We start from the raw sequence: 20,724 nt of genomic DNA on the forward strand, positions 1-20,724 counted from the left end.
TTATGATAGTTTTCAATGACTGTGGTGCTGTAGAAAATTGAAAAAAAATGGGGCAGATCACAAGGGAATCAGTAATTTAATTTTGCAGACTTAGTGATATACATAAATGAGAAATAAAATATGGATGAAATGATTCAGTACACAGTTGTGTGACATGCATCTGAATGTGCCAAAATGTTCAAGATCAATGAAGTTCTTTTCAACACATTTGTATGTGTGAGACCGCATATGTTTTCTGCCAAGCAAATTCCATATTTCAGTATTGTGACATGTACACTAAGTACTATTTTGAATGAAGAGAAACTACATTTTAATGTAAATTGTATATACAAACAAAACTGGTATATGACACAGCAGCCAACATCTTTTCTAATCATTTACTTGCTTGCATAGCAAGGATCTGGAATGTTCTGCAAGGAAACTTATTTGCACTAAATAATATTTTTATACCTTTCCACAGCTTTCTGGGATTAAAATCTTTATTGATTTGGTGAAGAAATTGCTTCCCTGCTTCTGCTAAGATTACACTGATGTTGCACCTCAACAGTGATTATTGCTAGGAGGGGCTTTTTGCAAAATCCTTCAATCCCTATACCCCTGTTCCAGTATGATGAATTTTCAGTGTCACACAAGTTTATTTAGTCATTCATTCAACTTACTTATATGCTGCTCTTCAAAATGCCCTCTTTTCACGGACACTTACAACACATACATTTTTAAAAGCATACAAAATAACAAAAAATACAGTAATAATAGCAACAGTATCTTATTAAAGTGCTTAGATGTTTTACTACAACCAAGCAATATATAAATCTTGTTAAATAATAAATAAATAAATAAATAACTTTCATCTGTTGTCTGGAATGAGGGGGCTCACTGTTTCTCTCAGGACAGAATTCCACAATCATGGGGCCACCACAGAAAAGTCCTCATCCCTTGTGGCCAAAAGTGACCTTAGCACAACCCCCAATCTTTCTCCCTTTAAGCTAATCCTGACCCAAACACGCTGCAAAGAAAACTTCCAGCAAAACCATAGGATGGTTTGGGCTCCCCTTTCACCCAGAAGCCACTAACCTCTTTCTGCTATTCTTCACTACCTCCTATATTTTGCAAAGGTGGCAGCAACATTCTATCTTCTTTGTGACTGTTGGTAGACAGATGCCAACCCACTCTGTGATGGTGTTATGATGTAGAACTGGGCAACCAAGTCTTTGGGTAAAGAAAACAAACTCCACTGGGTGGCTGCTGAGAGGCCTACTACTGCCACAACCTGTGGTATGTTTCACTAGACTTCCAGTTTTGCACCCACCCTGAAATAGTCTCTGAATTCAAGAAATGGGATCATCTTAATAGATGGTCCTGGTTGCAGGCAGACCCTCAACCTGGTTCCCCCCACCCTTATGCCAGGGTGGCACCACAATCACCTAGGGCTATTGCCCAATCATTATGAAGGGTGATTGTGGGGGAAAGTATAAAAGCAGCAGTGCGATGTGTACCAGGCTCCTGCTTCGCGCTGCCAAACACCCGCCCACCCTCCCTTTAATTTAAGTGTCCTTTGGCCTTGCTTTGGACTTCGGTTGGTTGCCCGTCTTGAGTTGGAGACTGGGTAGGAATTTTTTTCCATTTGGAATAAAGTCTAAGGTACGAGATTGGCTCCATTATTTTCAAATAATGGAGGCTTTCAAACAAGACAGGAAAATTGGTTTCCAGGTGGAGAAATCGAAATTGGAAACAGAATTGTTAGAACCCAATACTAAGAATTTATCAAGAATGTACAACTTGCTGTTGAAGTGGAATACAATAGATGAGACAGTAAAGTCTGCTATGGTTAAATGGGCACAGGACATAGGTCATGACATTATGTTTGCTGACTGGGAGCAGTTATGGACCACAGGTATTAAATTTACGGCATGCAATGCCTTACGAGAAAACATTATGAAAATGATTTATAGGTGGTACATGACCCCAGTCAAGCTTGCGAAGATTTATCATTTGCCCAATAACAAATGCTGGAAATGTAAAGAGACTGAGGGTACCTTTTTCCACCTTTGGTGGACCTGCCCAAAGATTAAGGCCTTCTGGGAAATGATTTATAATGAAATTAAGAAAGTGCTTAAGTGCACCTTTAACAAGAAACCAGAGGCATTTCTCTTGGGTATGGTCGGCCAGTTGGTGCCGAAGAAGGATAAGAATTTCTTTTTGTACGCTACTACGGCAGCAAGGATTCTTCTAGCAAAGTATTGGAAGACACAAGAGCTACCCACGCTGGAGGAATGGCAGGCGAAAGTGATTGACTTTATGGGACTGGCAGAAATGACCGGCAGAATCCGCGACCAAGAGAAAGAGACTGTGGAAGAAGATTGGAAGAAATTTAAGATGTATCTTAAGAATTATTATAAAACTGAGGAGTGTTAAAATGCTGAGGGAAAAGAAGACGTAGAATTGCAGCGATAATTGGGTTTAAAATTTAGGGTGGAATAGAGAAAGAGGACAAATTTATATTTAATTGGGCAAGATAGGTTGCTGAATAATGGTACTAAACTAAGGATGCAAAAAGGGAAAGGTATGGGGAAGTCCGGGAAAAGAGGGTTATGAAAATAAGGTTATGAAAATATGAGTTTTTTGTTTGTCTGTTTTTTTTTGTTGTTTTTTGTTTCTGTTAAAAAATTGGAAATTAATAAAAATCTTTATAAAAAAAAAAAAGGATTTTTTTTCCATTTGGCAAATTGGTACGGGCCACTTGGTTTTTGCCTACCTCTTAGCAATCATCACAACTTTGTAAGGTTTGGCAGTTAGGCATTGGCTTGTTGTTGAATGGGGGAGGGGAGATCAGCCATTACCTGCCCCTCCAGTTTCAAGGGTATTCCGTTAAAGGAATCCGGGGCCTGGATCCTGTCCAAAGTCCGCTTAAGGAGCTACCAGGGTAGATGCAGGCGGGTTCCCCCGAAGCAGTTTCCCTTTGGGTGGCTTACCCTTACAGACTTCCTGCAAAGTGGGCAGGAGTCAGATATAGTCTTGCCAATGCGTAAGCCAATACCGCTCTTATTCCTGTAGTCAATAATGTGGCCAAATCTCCCTCAAAAAACCTTAAACAAAATATCCGTGTCTGTGTGAATTTCATTATTCTAATGGGGGGTCGGCTTGGGGGTCTTGCCGTGCAACACATGACTTGGGTAGGGAAAACTCAGAGCCTGCTCTCCACTGAGGCATCTGGCACCAACTACATTGTGGTGAAAAACAGGTGTGCAAGAGAGTCAGGCATTAGACTAACCTTCCACAGGGCCATCTACCACCAAATGCATTATGGAAAAGCTCCTGATGACTTGACATGTTTTGATATGGTTTTCTTCTGATTTCATTAAGGTATTTTTATGTTACCTGTAGATTGGATTGGAAGGATTTGCATACTGAAAAGGGGGGGACTATATCTATGCTCAAATGTCACTCACCTGATGCTATGTGACTTCAGGTGTGGAACAAGTAAAGTCACAGCTGTCAGGGAACAATTGGGAACTGCAAAGTCTTCCTATGCAGCAGGGATTGCATTTGGTGCTGTTTAAATTTGGCACTGAATGCAAGCCATGCTGGGATTGGTTCCACTTGGGAGCTCCTGATCAGAGCTTGCGAGCAGAACCAATCCCCGTTGAAAGCAGCTGAATGAAACCCGCTGCCAAGGAGCAATTGGGTGCACAATCTGAGCCTGATTGTTCCTTGGCACCGGTCTTGCATTTGTTGCTGTCTATATTTGGTGCCAAATGTATGCCCCAAAGAGCTTCCTTCGACTTGGGAATTCTTGATAATGAGATCCCAAGTGAAGCTGATCCCTGTCAAAAGCAGCGGGGCTTGCATAAGATTCTAATATATCATAATTGCAACTTTAGGTCAAATATAAAAAGTGGAGAAGTTGTGAAAGGTTTTATTTCATGGACATAGCTAAACATTATTAGAGGATCAAAGCTAGGCCATTTGCTGTTGTTTTGGTAGCCCACCCAACCACCACCCCTGTTTCTAAACTACTTTCAGGACTTACTATTAATTTTTGGTCAGACACATAAGGCAGGACCTTGCATGAGAATTTGTCATTAGGATTGATCAGGCACTGCCAAATGCATTCAGTGAGGAGGGAACAGAATCATACCTGCTTGCCATGCCCTAATACCAGTGTGCCTGGTTCCACATCCCCAACAGCTGGACATTTTGCATTACCATTCCCTCCAACATTTCTCCGATGAGAATAGGGATGTCTTATTCCATCATAATCATCATCACTTTACTATTTATATCCCACCCATCTGACTGGGCTGCCAACATTTCTCCAATGAAATTAGGGACTTCCTAAGAAAAAGTGGGACATTCCGGGATCAAATAAAAAAACCAGGACGGCTTTTGTAAATCTGGGACTGAAAAATAGGGACACTTGGAGGGTCTGCACTGCAGTACTGTAAAAGAGAGCCTCTGTGCATATAAATGGATGCTCCATGTGAGTGGGAATTCTGATTGGCCAGTGAGCACTTCAGTATTCGGTTGTGGAGTTAGTGGGCTTGATCACACTCTGTATTCACGTGTTCACTGAATGCATGGGAGATAGATGTCTTGCGAACAGAATGGATGTTTCTCCCAACTGTATGATTACAGTTAGTAGCTTGCTATTGAGGGATGCAGGTGGCGCTGTGGGTTAAAACCTCAGTGCCTAGGGCTTGCCGATCGAAAGGTTGGCGGTTCGAATCCCTGCGGCGAGGTGCGCTCCCGCTGCTCGGTCCCAGCGCCTGCCAACCTAGCAGTTCGAAAGCACCTCCGGGTGCAAGTAGATAAATAGGGACCGCTTACCAGCGGGAAGGTAAACGGCGTTTCCGTGTGCAGCTCTGGCTCGCCAGAGCAGTGATGTCACGCTGGCCACGTGACCCGGAAGTGTCTCCGGACAGCGCTGGCCCCCGGCCTCTTGAGTGAGATGGGCGCACAACCCCAGAGTCTGTCAAGACTGGCCCGTACGGGCAGGGGTACCTTTACCTTTACCTTTAGCTTGCTATTATCATTGACTCTTCTATTTCTTTTGATTTGCATGCCCCCCTTCTTATCAATGTTTTCCACTGTCTGAAACCTAATCTGCTGAAGCTCTGGAGTAGTACTTACTATTTCCACTTTAAATTTTTTGGTTACTATGCTCAGATTCAAGCCCTTTTCTTGCAGCTCTCCTCCTTGACTCTGTTGGAGGCTAATTTAAACATTACGGCCCCCACATAGAAACGGTTGAGATGTCTCTAGTGGCAGTAGCCCATGTGATGAGCATAACGTTTAAAAGCTTTGCTGTGCAATGCCTGCACACCAGCTTTGAATATCTCTGGTAGCGGCAGCACTGCTTTACAGATGCTGCAAGCTATTAGGGTAAGGAACTTTTAAATGTCATTTCTACAGTATGTAGCATCCCAGGAGGAATTGCCTATTTTTTGTACCCAGAATAGGAGCCAGTAAACCAGAATGTTTAAAAGGAGCCACAGATAGTGTAGGACTCTGGGCTTAAGGCTGACCGTTTCAGAACAATGAATATATTTAATTAACTGAATTTAAAGAAGTACTGGCATAAATTCAAAGCAGGACAACACTGGATTCAAAGGGGACCTTATATAATGTTTTGCCGGGGACTTGATATGTGACATCGGGCACATGCCTTAACCTCAGTGATAGAGGTATGAACTGAAGCAAACAGGTGCTTTGTGAGGCTGGAATTAATATTTGAAAAGCACTTTGATTTATTCCCACATGAAAGGAGCTACAGAAGTGCAAAGCAGCATTTAAATATGCATGGCATATTGAATTTAGGAAAAACAGGGTCTGGGCACAAAGAAGAAGAGCTTTGCTTCTATCCCAATCAAAGCTCTCATTTTCTCTGGATTATGCCACAATGTTAAGTCAGAGCACCCTCACTCAATATGCCACCACCATGCTGCCCCAAATGCTTCAGAGCACTATTAGAACAATACAGAGCAGTAATGGAAACTATTTGCTATTTTTACTTTCAGCCCTTGACAATAAAAGGGTTGATTAAGTATATTAGCGCAGGCAGTATGAGCTGCTAAGCATGGACCAGAGCACGCCAGGCACTCCTGTCTTCCACTGCCTCCCGCAGTTTGGTCAAACTCATGCTGGTAGCTTCGAGAACACTATCCAACCATCTTGTCCTCTGTCATCCCCTTCTCCTTGTGCCCTCCATCTTTCCCAACATCAGGGTCTTCTCCAGGGAGTCTTCTCTTCTCATGAGGTGGCCAAAGTATTGGAGCCTCAGCTTCATGATCTGTCCTTCCAGTGAGCACTCATGGCTGATTTCCTTAAGAAAGGATAGGTTTGATCTTCTTGCAGTCCATGGGACTCTCAAGAGTCTCCTCCAGCACCATAATTCAAAAGCATCAATTCTTTGGCGATCAGCCTTCTTTATGGTCCAGCTTTCACTTCCATACAGCACTACTGGGAAAACCATAGCTTTTACTATACGGACCTTTGTTGGCAAAGTGATGTCTCTACTTTTTAAGATGCTGTCTAAGTTTGTCATTGCTTTTCTCCCAAGAATACAAACATACATATGTAATCTATCACAGTATTTATATCTCCTACAAACAATGTGCAAAGCACTGCAAAATTTATAATTTAAAAATCTCCTTCCAAAAAACAACAACACAAAAAACCACCAAACAGACTACAACCCAAATTTTTAAAATATGGAAAGCAGAAGACTTACAGAGCAAGAGTAGGAAGTCAGTAGAAATTATGCCAATTTAGGTTAAGCCAAGATACATTAGGTAAAGGTAAAGGTACCCCTGCCCGTACGGGCCAGTCTTGACAGACTCTGGGGTTGTGCGCCCATCTCACTTAAGAGGCCAGGGGCCAGCGCTGTCCGGAGACACTTCCGGGTCACGTGGCCAGCGTGACATCGCTGCTCTGGCGAGCCAGAGCCGCACACGGAAACGCCGTTTACCTTCCCGCTGGTAAGCGGTCCCTATTTATCTACTTGCACCCGGAGGTGCTTTCGAACTGCTAGGTTGGCAGGCGCTGGGACCGAGCAGCGGGAGCGCACCCCGCCGCAGGGATTCGAACCGCCGACCTTTCGATCGGCAAGTCCTAGGCGCTGAGGCTTTAACCCACAGCGCCACCTGCGTCCCACCCAAGATACATTACCCCTATTCTAATAACTGTTCAGGTGGGGGGCTACTGTTGGCTGAGTTGGTCTGAGCCTGGCAAAGGGAAGCAAGCCTTTAAAATAGTTCTTTTTTACTTATTTCTTTATTTAATAACATTTATACACTGCTTGTTTGTAAAAACAACAACACTTGAAGCAGTTTACAAAAGATAAAACATTAAAATCAAGGAAAAAATACAACTCTACTTTAAAACACACAAAAGTTAAAATACAAAAAAAGAAGATTAAAATTCCCTCAACTTTCTAAGCATCTGAGTAGCCTTGTCTAAACAGGAATGCTTTTAACAGGATTCGAAAGGAGTACAGTGAAGTCACCTGCTTGATCTCAATAGGCAGGAAGTTTGACTTCCACTACCTTTTTCACTGATGTAAGTTCCTCGAGGTTCCCAGTTCACATAACTGAGCTGAAAGAGGTTTGGAGTAGGTTAAAGTCTCTCCTTTCCACATCCCACCCCTTTGGGTTTTTGTTTTTGTTTGCTTTTACTGGTAGCTTAAGTTCCATCAGAGAGACACAGGTGGCTCTGTGGTCTAAACCACTGAGCCTCTTGGGTTTGCCGATCAGGAGATTGGCAGTTCGAATCCCCACAACGGGGTGAGCTCCTGTTGCTCAGTCCCAGCTCCCGTCAACCTAGCAGTTTGAAAGCACACCAAAAAGTGCAAGTAGATAAATAGGTACCACTCTGGTGGGAAGGTAAACGGCATTTCCGTGCACACCAGAAGCGGCTTAGTCCTGCTGGTCACATGACCCAGAAAAACTGTCTGCGGACAAACGCCGTCTCCCTCGGCCTCTAAAGCAAGATGAGTGCTGCAACCCCAGCGTCGTCTGTGACTGGACTTAACTGTCAGGGGTCCTTTACCTTTAAGTTCCACCAGCAGATTCACCAGATTCTCAGCCCAGTTGGATTGAGAGAGGTACATAGGGCTGCCTCTGAAGAGGGTGGTTGTGGAATGACCACCAGTATTCCTGGAAGAGACTGATCATCTGAAAATGCTACAGGCTGAGTTTCAGAAATTAATCAGGCTTGGTAGGTGTGACAAATGGCCTTTATCACAAAAGAGATGGGGGAGTGTGGCCCTGTTACTTCTGCTCAATCTCTTGGCAGCTTTTAATACCATTTCTAATACAGATTGAGATGGAGCTATCAGACCCTCTCTAGAGAGGCAATTCCACAATTTGGGAACCACTGAAGTAAACAGGGAGGAATCCTATCCATAGTAACCACCCACCTAATATCAGATCAGATCATAGATGATCTAAACTTGTGGCAGCTTCAGGTTGGTTTAATTTACCAGGAACCCAAAGCACCAACAAACTACAATTCCCAAAGATCTTTGCATGGAAAACTTCCTCTTGATAAGGCTGTGGAGTAGCCTTCCATGTCACTATTGCAGAAAGGTAAGTTTTGAGGAAAGGGTTACTGGAGGTTATTAGCAGGAGGATATTAAGAATGAGCTGGACAGTTGTTTGCTTCTTTGTTTGTTTTAAAGGCCCCTGCTTTTTCCAAGAATCCTCTGAAAAGCACTGGAACCTCAAAAACAAGAAGCCTGCTGCTCCAAGATGTGATAAAGAAAGTTCACAAACTCAAGTCTTAAATCAGTAGAGACCTCTTTATTATCCTGTGGGGTGAATAAGACATACAACATAAAATAATCCTAACCCTCAGTTGTTTGGAGTCCCAACAGTGCTCCCATAATGGATCTCTTTTGCTTGCCCATAAAGTCCCTGCTCCTGACTTTTTTCTTCAGCTGATTATTTCTTCAAAATGAAATCTGCATTTTAAGATTCTTATTTTATGTTGGTGCGGTCAAAAAGACAAGTAGAAGAAAGCAAAGTGGAGGAGGTTGATATGGAGGGCATAAGAAAAAAAACAATTTTGGCTGCTAGGCAAACTTTTCCTGAACTTTTCTTCTTCAGATGTCTGAGACATTTTGCCTACTTTTTGTTCCTAGTACACCTTGCCGTGAGTTGGGAGTCCTGCTAATCATGCAGTTGGAATTCAGCCTGCAGAAACTTCTCACAGCTAGTAGAATTCATCCTTTGACCTTCCTCTGTCTTCCACTGATGCAAAGGACAAGGCTGCTTTTCATTGGCGAAGGCAGCAGAAGTATTTAAGTGCAAATTATTTTATCCCAGCACATCTCACCAACTTTTACCAAAAAATGTAGGGTTATCTTGAGAACAGCCATCTAGCTATGCTTGTTTAATACTCCTGCGCCATTTTCACATCACTTCATAGATTGTATAAAACTCAGCCAGCAGTGCTCTATAATAATATGAAAAGAAAATCAGGGTTGCTGCATTGGGAGTAGAAGAGAGAAATGGAGACTGATTGCAAATCGAATATATTCTTCCCCCATTCAATCTATTTCGGTTAGAATTAAGCATCTCTGAAAAATAATTATGACCATGTAGGGAAAATAGCTGGCAGTGTGGTGGTGGTGGAATTAAAGTCACAGCAGTATGTGATAACAATCTATTCCAGAGCTTTATCCATTTCTGTTCTTCTTACAATAGGGGTATTTTAAAGAAGATTTGAAATGTCACCAATACCCATGAACTATTTCTTTCCCAATCATTCACTCTACGGCTCCTGTGGCTAAATGACTTCATCTCTGAGAGCGAGATAAACTTTAAGTTGATTGCAACCATAAATGTGTCAAAAATCAATAGGTATTCAAGATCATTAAATATCGTGTACAGAGATCTTTACTAGAATTTGAGATGCTCTGCAAATATTGACAAAGTGTCATCCTAGGTGTTTTAAATATCCCAATCACAGAATGTTCACTTGATAAAAAGAAACAGACTGAAAGTGAAGGACCAGCTGTGTAAATACCATATTTGCATTTCTGGGCCAAGGCCATGAGATACCAGCATTTTACATCTGCCCCAACTATTCCAGAATTTTAATTAATACCACGCATATCTGACTGTCATTCCAACAAAACTAAAAGATATTTGAAAAGATCAAACACTGGTCAGTGTTAAAATAATTAGTTTTGATTAAACTCCGAAAAAGCAATAAAGGAGGAAATTAGCACTATTTTAATTGATTTCAAAGTCTGAATGCCAAGCGACTTTCAGGGTTTATATTTGTGTTCACTTTTTTATCATTACAGCACCCTATGATAGATACAGAGTTATTAATATCACATTTTATTTACTGCACAATCCTGTACATATCTACTGAGCTGTCAGTCTAAGTACTCAGTAGAGCTCTCCACGGAAGGAGAGACTGTTCTTGGGCTCAAATCCTGTTTGCTGGTTTACCATGGGTAATTGTTCAGCCACTGTGAGAACAGGAATCTGGACCAGAGGGGCCACTGGCCTGATCCAGCAGGCTCTTCCTGTATCCTTGGCAAGAAAAGTTACAGTGTTGGCTAACAGTATTGAAAAGGTCTGATTTAGGTCATGTTGAAAGGTTGTACCTTGAAGAAGAGATCTGAATTTTCTGAAAGCCCAGCACCCCCCACTCTTGGTCTGTATGGCTGACCAAGTACTATGGCTGCAGTCCTAAACACACATACTAGTAAGTAAACCCTATTAAAAACAGAGGGATTTACTTCTGACAAGACATGCAGGATTGTGATATAAGGTTAAGGATATGGTAGCAGCAGTTTACCCAGCTTTGGCCCTATGCACAAGCATGTACTGAACAGTCTATTCTGACACAAACATCTCTTCATTTCTGGACAGGCTGCTAAATCTGTACATCATCTGGGACTAAAATGGGGAATGCTGTTTTTTTTTCCTGACTTTTTCTGGACTCTCTCTACCAACATCATTCAATAGTGCTGACTGTGGTTGTATGGAGCTCAATGCATGTATTTTCACCTACCTCTTAGCAATTGTAACTGATTTAGTAATACCTGCCAATGATTTCAACAGGAATTACTTGGTCCACTTCCAAATAAGTGGACCAAAATAATTGCGAGCATGATTTTGGAAATGTTAAAATCAGTTTTCAGGGGAATTGTAACAGCTATTTCTATGTCAATACATAATTCTGAGATTCCTAACCCTTGCAAAACTATATGCAATGCCCCAAAGAAACAAACTAATGGCCACTTATTCTCCCGTTTGTGGGTTAAAGCCAGATTGTTACAGTGATTTTACTGAAAGCCGTTTCTTTTCATTTCACATAAGAAAGGATGTTCAAGTCCCATAGCTTAACTGCATAATTCAATTTAAATTTGCATAGAGTATAAGGCTTTGAAAATACAATAGCTTTGGATTTGAATTCTCATGATCCAAGATATCCTCTCTGAAGACATTTCCATGAGCAGTAGAAACATACAGTAAATATATATAATCCCTGTGCAAGTTAAACTGCAGAAAGACCCCAGTTTATTTTATACTGTACATTTTATCTGCAAATCCCCGATGTTTAGAATGTATTACTTTTATAACATTTTTTGGGGGTGCAATGTTGTAAAAACTAACTAACTAAATAAATCAAACATGCAAATGACCTAGTGCTATGAGCTGCAGCTCTGGCAAATCATAGTGCAACTTGCACACTGGTGAAATGTTTTAGTTTGTAGCTTTTAAACACAGGGTCTTGTACTGGCACAGCAGCAGGTATTGACAGTCACCATTGTTGTTGTTTTTTCAAAATTTTTTATTGATTTTCCAAGACAGTTGCCATTGTTAGATACACCACAGTGGTGTACACACCAGAAAATTAATATGAATAGTGTGCAGCAGAACTGGGACTTGGACAGTGCAGGAAATATATCACTTACATTTAGAAATGAATAGATCAGCCTGTTTCTAATTCATGCCAATTTCATGCGCAGGACTGTTTTGTCTTGTTTCTGAATCCTTTTTTTGTTGTTGTTTAAGGTAAAGGACCCCTGACAGTTAAGTCCAGTCGCAGATGACTCTGGGGTTGCGGCGCTCATCTCGCTTTTCGGGCCAACAGAGCCTCCATTTGTCAACAGACAGTTTTAATAGGTCATGTGGCCAGCATGTCTAAGCTGCTTCTGGTGAAACCAGAGCTGCGCATGGAAACGCCGTTTACCTTCCCGTCGGAGTGGTATCTATTTATCTACTTGCACTTGGCATGCTTTCAAACTGCCAGGTAATTTAGGAGCTGGAACCGAGCAACGGGAGCTCACCCCATTGCAGGGATTCAAACTGCTGCCCTTCCAATCAGCAAGCCCTAGGTTCAGTGGTTTAGACCACAGCGCCACCCGCGTCCCCACTACATAGACATAGATACATAGTATCTCAGTATGCATTTGTGAGCCAAGAATGGTATAGCAAATTGGAGGAAGAGCAGAATAAAAGAGAGAATCTTGCACACACTTTATGTGGAATAGACCTCTATCCTCAGTAAGGCTCTGGCTGTGATGGAGTGACTAGTAATGTGGCCCTTGAGTCAAAATCCAACTATATTATTATGACGAGGGGCTACTGCCCCTGTTTGCTCTGTTTACCAACTCTGCCTAACCATTACACCTTACACCTCGCCAACCTCCGTATCCATAGACCAGAGCAGTCCCTGTGTGCAAATTCACACCCCTGTGTACCAAGGAGGTCGCTGCAATACAAACCGACCAGGTGGAGGCCCTGAAATCTCAGGTCCTTCATTGCGCTTTTCTGCTTTGCTTTTTCTCCTGTTGGATCATGCCATTTAAATAAAAGAGGGAACTGTCCAGACATTGACAAATGTTGTTGCCATTTCTCATTTTGAATTATCCTTTACTGCAAGCACACTCAAGAAGAATGGCATTCTAAAGATAAATCAGGACATCCCAAGTTAACATTTTACAAACTAAATATTAGGAGAGATAATAAATCTCATACTTCAGACTTGGAGCCAACAACACAGACGAGGGTTTTGGGTTTGGTTTGGTTGCCTTTTCCAATACTGTGGCATATCAGAATCAGTCATGCTCATGTTGACCCTTCTGCAGTACTACCAGCTGTCTGAATTGTGTAGAATGATCTGTGGTGATTGGGTGGGAAGTTGCCTTGTTTATTAAGCAATTAAGAATATCCATGCCCCAGTCTACTGTTTAAAAAACAATAAGACCCAAGATGACTATTTTTTTATAGAATAAAAACAATTGGCAAAGAACTTACACAGATCAGTTTGCAAGAGGCAGAAAGGAGAGATAAACTAAATAAAATAAAATGTGCAAAAATAAAATATTCACTATTCTAGATATTTTCCAGTCTATCCCAGCAAATTCTGTTATTACCGAGAAAAGATTTGTCAACACCAATAATCAAATTAGGTCACAGTGTCTCTTGAGATGAACCAGTGAATAAAGCTTGATTTCATCATTTTTTCCTTGGGCCTTGTTGAACGTTGGTCAGTTAATTATCAGGGGCTCTTGGCCTAGTAAAATATCTGAAAGGTTTGTTGCACCATCCATATTGTCCATCCTGATATATGTACGAATATCAAGGGGTCAGTTTTCTGTTTATCTGCAGTCACCCCTTATGGGCCAGATTAATTAACCATGGACACAACCAGTTTCTCCTCTTTTAAAGAGAAGAAGCAGTTTTCTGAATACATGATCCTGTGGTAATATAATCAGTCACTTCCCTATTTTGTCCAGAGTTTTTACATATACATCAAATAACTTTAGAGCAGAAAAAAGCATCAATCATTTATACATTTACTAAAGTAAGGGAAGAGAGACACTGTTTGTTATCAAAGGTACTGGGTCCAAGGGTGGAGTACACCAGGAGTTTCTGAAGATCAGCAGCCTCCTGGCTTTCTGAGTATCTTTGGGACCTGGGTGAAGGGCTTGAGGTTCCACACTATCTTTAACAAGAACAACAACAACAAACAACTCCCAGATTGTTTAATAAATCTTAGAAACATTATTAATGGATGAATACCATGGCTGCCTTTAGGAAAAAATCACGAGGGGAACAGAAAAAAGTAGGGTGGAGTGTACTTAATGCTTCATTTGGAGTAAAGGTAAAGGGACCCCTGACCATTAGGACCAGTCGTGGCTGACTCTGGGGCTGCGGCACTCATCTCACTTTATTGGCTGAGGGAGCCGGCATACAGCTTCCGGGTCATGTGGCCAGCATGACTAAGCCGCTTCTGGCGAACCAGAGCAGCGCACAGAAACACCGTTTACCTTCCCACCAGAGCAGTACCTATTTATCTACTTGCACTTTGACGTGCTTTCGAACTACTAGGTTGGCAGGAGCAGGGACCGAGGAACGGGAGCTCACCCCATCGCGGGGATTCGAACCGCCGACCTTCTGATCGGCAAGTCCTAGGCTTTGTGGTTTAACCCACAGCGCCACCTGCGTCCCTCAGTTGGAGTAGGTGCCAAAAAAAAAAAAAAAAGCAGAAGGAAGCCACACTTGTTCCTTATTTTGGCTCCCCCAAAATAATCCTGAGATCTTATTCCTCACAGAACTAGATTTCCCAGCACTCATAACAAATTACAGTTTGTAATGTTTTTTAATATATGCTGTGAACACACAGTAAATCTTCTTCAAGTCACACATATTCATATTCACATGCACAATGCAAAATGGATGCCGGTGCCTGAAGCCCAACCTGACAGAGTGTTGTGTACTAACCTTGGATTCTAGAACAATAGTCAGGTAGGATCCTAGAATGCAACAACTGATTGGCTTGCAGGAGATGACCAATCAGGCTCCAGGAAGAAGTTAATCAGCCTATTAGGCTGGTAGGATCATAGAATGCAACCACTGATTGGCCTGCAGGAAAAGGCCAATCAGGCTCCAGGAGGGAAGCAGAATCAGAAGGGACTCATTGTGTAAATAATGTATATAAAAGCCTGAGGTTTGGGGGGCAATTCAATCACTGTTTTACAAGCTGCAATAAAGAGCATGAAATCACTACAGGACTCTGAGTATATTTCACAGAGATAACCATGTATCTCCTCAACCGTACTGGAATTGTCAGTGGCATTTGCACTGGCAGTTTTTCATTTGCTCCTCATGTCCCTATGAGACATTTCAAAAAGAAAGAAAAAACTGATCCCTTCATCTTTCTGTCAAAGGTTGTAAAGATTAGTTAATGTTTCTCTTTAAAAATGAAGCTATTTCCATATGCCAATTCATGTATTGTGTGATGGTTTATTCAAATTCATAAAAGAACTTCTGGACTGTTCTGCCATCAGCTTATGGATATGAAACAGTCATTCTCAGACTTCTGGTTGGCTGGGAGACTGTAAGGTATCCTAACCTGGATTTCCACCAGCAGAACATTTTTAAAATATGTATCTCTGTCTCTATCTGCTCCAATGTCATGCTTTCTTCATCTGGAAAGGACACATTTTCACTAAAATTGAAGATATGTGAATATTGGGAGAGATAGAGGACCTGAAGTTTCGTTCATTTATTCACCTGATGACACACCCATTTTATTCTGCTGAATGCACACATTTCTACTGTAGCCTGAAACTAGGTCAATATTCTTGAACTATAGTCCCCTGGCAGAAATGTAAAAAAATGATGTTTTATGCCAACAGAGGAAATATGGGCTGCTTTTCTACAGGGAGCTGGGTTTTAATATAAAAGTCGTTGTTACAGAAACAAAAGGACAACAACATGGGTCAAAGACAAATTATTTCACATAGTTAAAGGCTGTAGTTTTAACTTTCCTTTCACTTGTTATATCATCTGTTAATGAAGTGTTGCCACTATTGAGTTACAGATCACCATTCTTCTTTGGAAAGTAACCGTGGAATCTGTTCACAGTAGCAAACTTATCGTGGGTGTTTCTCTCCTGCGTCATGCAGTTCAGCAGAAGGCTCATTTGTATCTATAAAACAAAGTTAAGTGGCTGTGTAATTATCCTGCTTCTGCTTCTATAATAGGACAATTACTAAAAGAACAATCTGATACAGATCTAGTGGCAAGTAACTCTCTGGCAAATTGGAACCTACGTTTACAGCCTAAGTTTCATCCACCAATTTTTACCATGATGTAGTTTTCTGCAACTCTCTAGGGAAACAGCAAACAGATAATGTGGCCTCTAGGATTATACCTGCAGAATATTTTAAGACTTTAACATTCCAAAATATGTGCTGGGGCTCTAATCCTCTATGCATGCTTACCTGAAAGCAAGCCCCATGGACTATGGTTTACTTCTGAGTAAATATGCCTAGGATTCTACTTGGGATGACCTATTACATCTATTAATGTTCAGATATGAAAAACTGGGGGGGGGGGGGGTTCCAGAGAAAAATCTCTCTTATTTACTAGTCAGCTGTGAATGTTCACCCAAATTCTGAAGGCTCCGTCATTATTTTTAACCATTTCCTCCATGTATTATTAAATTGACAAAGAATATGCAGTAACATATAGTCTAGTAAAGCCCAAGGAAGATTGTAAGGAGCTCTGAGTGATTAGAGATTTAATATGGGAACTTTCCTCCTTCTTACTATAAATTGAACCCGTTCAACTAAGAGGAGAGCCCTGCAGCTAATGTACGATGTGCCTGAGCCATTGCCTCCATTAACAACAAGTGCCTCCATGGATTGAGAGTTGGAGATGAAGCTTTGCAGGTTCTGCTTCTACCTCCAGGGTTGGCTTCAGAGAGTAGCAATAGGAGGCTGCTGTTCAGCTCCATGGGAATCTCACTGGTTTGACCTTGTCTTCCAGGCTATTTAAATGCCATATTGAGCCATAGGGAGCCATCACCAGGGGATTTGGAATGAGGTGTCATAAATAGGCAGAGGACATCCAACTATACCTTTCTTTGCCCTCTCTGGACCCAGTCAGGACCAGTGAGCCAAATCAGGACAGCTGACTGGTGGTAGTGCCAGCCTTTCGCTGTTTTCCTGCTTAAGTAGGTGGGGCAATGGGAAACTGAAGCAAGAAGAATTTTAAGTGGAACATTCTAGAGTGCTATGGTCCCAGCCATTGTCTAAGGATGCTGACTGCTAGCTTTGTTTTTGCATGTATTTCATCCAACCATTTCATCCATGATGTAGGTGTATCTGGTTTTTGGCCATCGCACATGTTTCAGATTGTCAGGAGCTACTGCTGCTGCTTTCATTTTAAGAAGCACCTACATTTTGGGCATATCTAATATTTAAATGTATTAGACTGCGTCATTATTTCTAAACATGCTCTTAAGTCTTCTTCTCTTCAGTTTAAGGAAACATTTGCCATTAAAGAATGGAATAATGAAAATGAATTATAGAGGGACATTTTTTAAAGTAACAGCTTTTGCATACTTAAAACCTGTTAAAATTTGGGTTTGAAAGACATTATCATCCAGAGAGCTTCATTTCTTTTTATAATAAGGGAAATCATTGAAAACGTGTAGAAAAGAAATGTGTCAGTTATGTTACTCTAGGCACTGTCACTCTCCTTATAGTTACTTCTTTTGATACTTTTTTAAAAATTTAAAGTCTCCAAGTCCTATGCAGTTCATAATATGAAAAATGGAAGTAATTATAACTTCGTGTCTGATAAGTGACTAGAAAGTAGAGTTGGCTGCAGCAAGAAAATGAACTACTTGATCTGTAAAATCTTATATGTCAAATATATCAAACAAGCAGCTTTTCCAGGTGGATGAAACACACACACACACACACACACACACACACACACACACACACCCCTACCTTTATCCTGGGTGTTTATTCATATTGGTTTTTATTGTATTATTTGAATTTCATTGAGATTTATGTGAAAGGCAATTAATATATAAATGGGGGCGATTAAACTAGCACTAGGCTGAAGGATATGGATAGTATTAGAGTGACCACACCAAGACAGATCAATGTGACCACTTAACATGTGCACCATGTGCACATCACAGAAAGCATCCATCACTCTCTCCCCTCAGTCTTTTCTGGCCCTGTAGGGTATATAGTTCTGTAGGGTTTATAGTTCTCTGCTCTCCATGTCAACCAAACAATATTGTAGTTACTACTGTACCTAATATAAGTATGTAAAAAGGGAAAACATGAATGTTTCCATGTACAGTGGTGCCTTGGTTTAAGAACAGCTTAATTTATGAACAACTTGGATTAAGAACACTGCAAACCCAGAAGTAGGTGCTTTGGTTTGTCAACTTTACCTTCGAATAAGAACATGTTTCGCTTCCTGTTGAGTGTGTTCCATTTGCTATGGAAAGCACACCTTGGTTTAAGAACACTTTGGTTTAAGAATGGACTTCCAGAATGGATTAAGTTTGTAATCCAAGGTACCACTGCATTCTGATTAGAAAGGAACTGTTCTCTTTGAATCTTCGGGGATCTTTAAAGAAGCTCAGTTCAAGCACTAAGGTGGGTGTGCTTTCTGCACAGTGTAGATACAGCAATTCATTCTCGGGAAGGGGAATGGATTCTGATAATTCAATTAAAAAGGAAGACGTGCCAAACAAATGTGGTAATGTGTGTAGAAAATTCTGTCAGCCAAGAAGTCCGACTGTAGTAATCAACACATTTGTATCAGGAGCTGGTTAAAAGTATTCACTGTGTTTTTTGAGACTCTTAATCTCAGGGTTGTGGAACTTCAGGAAGAACTGTCCTCTTGCAATCACTGGAAAAGTTTGGCGATTTTTACATTTCCCCTGTCATGTCATTCGTCCCAATTGGCCTCATTTCCCTTCAGTACTGTACTCAGTAGTTGCGCCCCAAGGCCCCCAAGCCCTTTCCCAGTAAATAACTTCAAACAGACACATAATTTTAGTTTAAGTTTTTAGGCAAAATTTAGGGCACAACTTTATTGATTACAAAACAAATTGAGCGGTATTGGCCTAGGAATTGGTCAGGGACTATAACGGCCTTCTGTCTCTCTGGCTGGCAGTCTGAAAGGATAAACACCAAAAGAGGGAGCAACATCGGTAAAGATCGATCGAAGCTCATCCTGGGGTTCCTGTGGTCCTGGCATGGCCCTAGCCCCTCAAACGGACTTCGGACGAGACCCAGGACCCCCAGATACCCTATTTCTGGAGGGGCAGGAGATGGCCACACCTCCCCTCCCACACATTTCTATAAACCAGTGCCTAACCGCCAAACTTTACAAAGTTGTGACTATCACTAAGGGGGTAGGCGAAAACCAAGTGGCTAAAGTCAATCTGCCAAATGGAAAAAATCCTACCCAGCCCCTGCTCCAAAGCAGGCGACCCAATCCAAAGCAAGGCCAAAGCAGCAGCACCTAAAATAGGGAGGGAGGGCGGGTGTTCGGCAGCGCAAAGCAAGTGCCCCACCCCTGTCCCGCTGCCACATTTATAGGTCCCTGGGATCAGGCCACTTGCCCCAATTGCCCAAACAGCCAAGTGCGATCCCGGGGGCCAACAGACAAGGCTTGGGCCATGCCTAGCAACAACACACCCCGTGGGGGTGGCTTAAGGGTCCCAAGTGCAACCAGGACCCTCGATTTAGGAGGATCCCATGAATGACTGGATATCCTCCTTTCCATTTTGTAATTGTTCTGTGAGTTCCTGTCTTCCAATGGAACCTGGAGAATTTCTAAAATTAATATGGGAATTGGCATATGTTAAATGAAACAGCCCATCTCACTTTGCAGTACTTTTTTGACTACTGCAGTATCCAGCTTTTGACCAATTAATTCAGTGCAGGTGCTACCAGCTGGTGTTAGGAGTTGACCTTTTGGGGGGAAAGAGTAGGCTCTTCTCTCCACAACTGACTTTGAAAACAACGCTTTCTTTCGCTAAAGTGCAGCAAATTGGGAATCTTAAGGGTTTGACTTCTAGGCCTTAATAAATGGTGCTAAATTATGTGGACAGCGGATCACAAATATATAATTAGTTCCAGAAACAATGCCAGATAATTTATAATCCCAAAATCTAGGAGTGATTAGAATGGCAAGAATTTCATCAACCTCCCTAATCATCCCAACTATATTCCATTCAGCATTTTTTTAAACATTAAGTTCTTGACACTTCAGCTCCTCCATCGAGCCTCAGGCAGGCTCATGTGAATTGAAATACTTGAAATACTGTGTGATACTGCTAAGGTGGCTGTCTTCTTTCTGTCCACTTCGCATGTCCCTTTGAATTACTGCAGCAGCAAGGGGATGAAGCAGGATTTGTAAGGTCTGGTTTCCTCCACTTAAATCTTGCAGGGTCAGTCACAATCTTACTCAGTATAACAGAACCTTCCTGAAAATTGACAAAGAAATGTGCTATTTGCACATGTGCCTATTGTTAATCTTACTTTGCAGAGTGGAACAAAGATAAACACAGGCAGTTAAGTCCTTTTTTCAGGCAGTAAGGCTACATCATTGTGAAGAGTATTTTAGAAAACTGTTTTAATACACAGATAAAATGACACTCTTCCCGAAAGAATTCTAAGTACAGGAATGTCCTCCCCACCCCCAAGCTTTTTATATATGCACTTTCAAAGTCATCCTGGCTCTGAGACCTGAATCTACCTTAATCTTCAACGCACTTTGAGCTCTGCAGAAAAGTCAAGTTTACATTGACTTTGACAGGAGCTTTCATCTTGTCAGACTTTGCTGCTTTTGCTCACATTGAGATCCTTCAAACTACAAATGAATTCAAATAAAGTTACTGTATTAGAAATAACAGTGTGTGGGTGTGGGT

Source organism: Podarcis cretensis, assembly GCF_951804945.1.
Source record: "Podarcis cretensis genome assembly, chromosome: 9".
NCBI classification, from domain to species: domain Eukaryota; kingdom Metazoa; phylum Chordata; class Lepidosauria; order Squamata; family Lacertidae; genus Podarcis; species Podarcis cretensis.